This window comes from Etheostoma spectabile, chromosome 20, assembly GCF_008692095.1.
Source record: "Etheostoma spectabile isolate EspeVRDwgs_2016 chromosome 20, UIUC_Espe_1.0, whole genome shotgun sequence".
NCBI classification, from domain to species: domain Eukaryota; kingdom Metazoa; phylum Chordata; class Actinopteri; order Perciformes; family Percidae; genus Etheostoma; species Etheostoma spectabile.
The window spans coordinates 19,715,519-19,720,917 of record NC_045752.1 but is presented as its reverse complement, the minus strand read 5'-3'; the positions used below and the strand labels follow the sequence as shown (position 1 = coordinate 19,720,917).

At 37.4% G+C, this 5,399-nt stretch overlaps 1 protein-coding gene across 1 annotated transcript in view; it reads right to left on the bottom strand.

Moving 5' to 3' along the window:
* The window catches only part of bach2a (BTB and CNC homology 1, basic leucine zipper transcription factor 2a), a 54,589-nt gene that overhangs the window by 3,591 nt on the left and 45,599 nt on the right, over window positions 1–5,399 (bottom strand). The window lies entirely within an intron of this gene.

Sequence of the window (5,399 nt, the reverse complement as noted above, 5' to 3'; positions counted from 1 at the left end):
GTTTGTGTGTGTATGTGTGTGTGTGTGTGGGGTCTCAGCAGCGTGCACTCTGTGTTATCTTTGCATGCCGCTCTGCTGATCCAGGGAGCATCATCAGATCAGAGCCGTCATCGCCACGTATCACTGGATTTCCATTTGTTGCAATAAATGGTTAATGAGAGTGTTCCTGACTGAAATACGCATTATGCAAACTTATCCTTTTTTTGTGTTACTTGGTAAAAGCGGATTTGTAAAGTTTTGAGGTTTCTTTTCGATTTTTGTTATAAAAATGAAAAAACTACACATCCAGTTAGCTGGAGGTCAATAAGGAGTAACATCCACTAGATGTCAGTATGAGGCTGGTTGCTGATCCCAGCCGCTCTGACACAAAGAGAACCGGTCCCTGTTCATCAAGCTTCTCAAAGAGCCATTTTTGTCTTAACCCTCATGTTGTCTTCGGGGCAAATTTGACCCATTTTCAGTTTTTTTCATTACAAAAAATGGGCCTTTGAAATAAGCTGAAAATGTCATCATTAGAAATATCGATTAACTTTGGAAAAAACATCAAAAAAAGGACCCACTACATTGAAAAAGTGAGAGAAATGTCAGAAAATGCGATAATCTTTTTCATGGTCGATGGGAAGACAACAACAAGGATTAAGTGCTGAGAATTCAGGAAATGTATTTCTACTTTCAAACTTAAGTATAAAAGCAAGTTATCACATTTCCTGAAGCTAAGAGTCACTCTTATTGGTATTTTAAGACAGAGCAGGCAGAAAATATCCTAAAATCTAGGCTATAGTATATAAACAGGTCAGTTAACAACACACTGGTTTAAAATGTGTATTTAAGACGTGGTGGAAAACATGTTTCTATCATTTCCAATGTATGTCAAAATGTATTCTCTCTAAATTCCTTTATTATTAAATGTGTGTTGAATGTAAACTCCTCTTAGTAACATCACCATTCAATGTGAATATATCTGAGAATATTCTTAAATAAGGATATCTATTTAGTGATTGGTCCATGTCTGTCGTCACCCAAAATCCCATTTGTGGCACAACAAGTATCATGAATAATCTCTAATTAAAATATAGTTCTTCACTTCATTTAAATTACGACTGAGATGCTTAAAAACTAACTTTTAAGAGCAGCTTTAAGCCAGTTTAAGCCTCTTAACCCTCGTGTTGTCCTCGGGTCAAATTGACCCGTTTCAAAGTGTTTTATACTAGAAATATGGATTTCTTTCAACTAAATTGCACCCAAAAAACCATGGAGGATTCCATACAATGTTCTTCTGGTCAAATTAATTATTACTTTCATTGAATTTTTTGGGTGTTTTGTTTAATCTTATAGCATCTGAATTCTTTTTCTTTTTTATGGTTTTTAAAACAGTATGGGGACTAAACTTTGACATCTACCCATCTGAGATCCACTCAACATCCTCTGATCTAAACGATTAGTCAAAATAATTCATAATTTCTGCCTTTTTATCTAAAAACGTATGAACAATTTGACATAAATGAGGTTTGTTGACCATGAATTCCAAGAATAAGTGTAAAACCTGTTATTAAACCAGCTCAGGTTTAAAAAAAAAAAGAAGCGACCAATAGCATAGAAAAAGTGACAAATAAATCAGATAAAGCGACAAAAACATCGGACGAGCACAAAAAAAAATGTCCATTTTTAATTTTGACCTGGAAGGACAAGTTCATGGTTAACGGGAAGACAACACGAGGGTTAAGTCAATTCTTAGCAGTGTTCTTCGGGCCCAGGTTTCACACTCAGTAGCTCATTTTGGTCCAAAAGTTAGAAATCTGTACCACAACCTTCTTACAGTACGTACTCGTTATGTCTTTCTTTAATGAAATGAATCTATATCAGACTGAGTCAAACCTAAGGATGTAACGATGCATCGTGATGTGTTAAACATCAACATAAATGTCTACAGATTACAACCGGTTGAGATACAACAACAAAAAAGAACTGCGATGCAATGTTTTCATTTTTTAAATGGCCTTGGTTGTAATTATTTTAATTTTCACTTGTTTTGATATCAGACGTCATTATTTAAAGGTATTTTATTAAGTGGTTTTGATTGTGTGTGTACATTTTTTTTTAATGTATTTTGTTTTTTTAAGATAAAATACAAATTCAATTGAAAAAGAAAAAAAAAAATTGTTAAAATCAAAACGATGTCCAAACCTACTAATTTTACCCTTTAGAGCGGTATTTCTCAAATGGGGGAACGTGTACCCGCAGGTGTACTTTAGGGGGTATGGGAAATTTCTGCAAAAATGCTAATTTAAAAATATGCCTTGCATAATTCCTAAAACAATTGTATATAATAATAATGTTTAACAAGGAATGAATTAAGTGATGGATTTTAAACGTCTAAAATGTTGCATTTAACTGTTTTTAGTTGATCTATCTCTGCCGGCGCTGTATTGTACCTCTTTATTGAGACTTTTTTTTTTTTATACCAAAAGTGTTTTGCGCAGGTCACGGGGTACTTAGCTTAAAAATGCAATTCAATATTGTACCCCCTGTACAATATTGAAGAACGTTTGAGAAACACTGCATTGGATTGTTGACAAGTGAATACTCTGTTGACCACTTCTTCTTTACGTTTGCTCCATGATGCACTGCACCATACATCATATGCCCTGACTATATGTGTCTCTGTGTGTGTGTGTGTGTGTGTGTGTGTGTGTGTGTGTGTGTGTGTGTGTGTGTCTTGTGTATGTAGGTGTCGCCTGTCCTTTACTATACAGACATCTATATATAGCTCCTCGACTCACGGAAGTCACATAATAAGGTTGGAATGACAAAGTGAATCTTGGATGCTCATAAATCCTCTCTCTCTCTCTCTCTCTTCCTCTCTCTTTCTCTTCTCTCTCTCTCTCTCTCTCTCACTCTCTCTCTCTCTCTCTCTCTCACACACACACACAATACATGGGTGTCAATTCCATTTGTATTGCGATTTTCTTTTATTGCGATTCTGGAAGTATTGAGTAATGTGATTTTCTTTTCTTTCTTTAACAAAAAAAAAAGTTGAACAATGCACTTCTAGAGGTAAAGAAGAAATCATGAGACATTTATAAAAACTAATTACTTTCTAAAGAGAATGTATATCCATGTCAGTCAGTCTCACATTCATTTAATTTGTAAAGAAAAACATAACATGGATTTTCTGGATTTTCTGATTTTGTTCTGTTTCGCTGGTATATGATGTAGTCGCCGAGCAAGTTGTTCTCCCATCCCAGAATGTGTAGACTAGCCAGACCCTCCTCAGCTGCGCTGTGAAGGAAGGTCCGCCAATGCCACGCACAAAACCTTTTATCATCTTCAACCTGCAGGTAAACACCGAGGAAAAGAGTGCGGGATTGTCTCCACACTGTCTCCACATGCAACAGATGTTGGTGTTGCATGTGATTGCAACATCAACATCTGTGCCTGATCGCTGTAGTTTGTATTTAAATATGTAAAATGTATGTATGTCATTTTTTAATCTGATTGCTGAGGTAATTGTTAAATAATCAGTAGAATACTTGATAAAGAAAATATTAAAGAATTACTTTCTTTATACTTAAATAAGCAGGAAAAATAAGGAACATGACAGAATGCATAGAGGGGTGGAGAGGGTCTTAGTGGCCTGATTGGAGAGATCTGGGGTCAGGAGCAGCAGATGGTGGAGGGAATGTGGCCAGGACACCTTCCACCTGCCCACAGGGCACCCGAGGGTGTGTGTGTGTGTGTGTGTGTGTGTGTGTGTGTGTGTGTGTGTGTGTGTGTGTGTGTGTGTTGTGTGTGTGTGTGTGTGTGTCCTCTCTATTGCTGAGACAATGGGTCAGAGCAGGGAGGTGGACAAGCCCCCGACACACATACAGATACGGAGTGATATACGATGTAGGTACGCGACACACACACACACACACACACACACACACACACACACACACACACAAACAAGCAAACCTGTTACAATTTGTTGCACAAACTGTCTGTTGATTAGTTAACGATGCATGGAAACATGGTTTTGTGTAACCAAATTGCAACTAAATCAATCTAAATTAATTATCTGTCTTGGACCACCTTTGTATTACACAAATAGCTTGTTATTTATTAATAAATAACAAGCTATTTAAAATAAATCTACAGTATATGCAGCAGAGAGGGAGCAAGCTTATGAGAGAGACATGCCTTTATTTCCTATTCACTCTGTTTATTTATATATTACATATATGATAAGTATCCTTGCTTATATTTTGGTTTGAAGCTTCCTTCTTTCCTGTTATTCTCCTGTTTACATTTTTTTTACTACATTATGCTGTTGATACAAACTCAACACTTTCTGTTTCCACTTCAAATTAAAAGTCCTTTACACACATTTATGGTTGTTAGGAGTGCAGCAAGTGAAATAAATACAGTGGGACTGTAGTTGTGACCCCTGTCAAATCTTCAAGTTACTGTTTCAGAATGTCTAAACAGATTAGCTGAGCACCATATGATACATATACTGTATATATATATATATATACACACACACACTACATAGTTACATATACTGTACGTCACTGACTCAGCTACAGACCAGAGGCAACAACCCCTCAAATCTACTAGAAAATATCATGTGTGTGTGTGTGTGTGTGCGTGCGTGCGTGCGTGTGTGGATGTGTGTGTTTGTGTGTGTGAGAGAGAGAGAGAGAGACACCTCCAGCATGAAACGCATCTCACATGTCATCAGATATTGCATGTGCTTAGGCATCACCATGGCAACCATAGAGCTCTTTCAACTGCAAGTTGAGTGTTAGAAGCGTTTGTGTAATTTCTCCTGAGAAATAGACCGTCTAAGAATAGTCCCAGCTGTAAATCACACAGAGAATATGCTTTAAAAAAAATATCACTGCTACATGCTGTAGCACAGCGATGTGTGCTCCTAACGTTTAGGTCACAAAGAGGCAAGAGGCCAGTTATTGCTTAGAGGCGGTGGATAATTTATACATGCTGTACTGGACCTTCTCTCTTGGTCTAGATATAGTAAGTGTTGTCTAGTGAGTGATCATGGCTGTGTGTTCTTTGACGTTAACTTTCCTCTAGATCCTCGGCCCCTGAGAATTAGGGCCCGAAGGCGGATTATTAATCATGATACTGCTGAGACGCTCTCTCCCTTGTTCTCTGATGGGATGCAGTGATGCAGATGTGTTTATCCGGTCTTTTAATAGTCGGTGTTTAAGAATTTTAGATAAAGTGGCACTGAAGCAAGCATTATCTCCCATGAAAAACCTTGGCCTCGGGTTGATGAAGCAATCCAGAGGTTTAGGAGAAATTGTAGAAATTGTAGAAATGTTTCTGGAAACCTTCTAAACTTGAGGTTCACGGGCTTCCCCCTAAAAGGTCCCATGGCATGAAAATGTCAC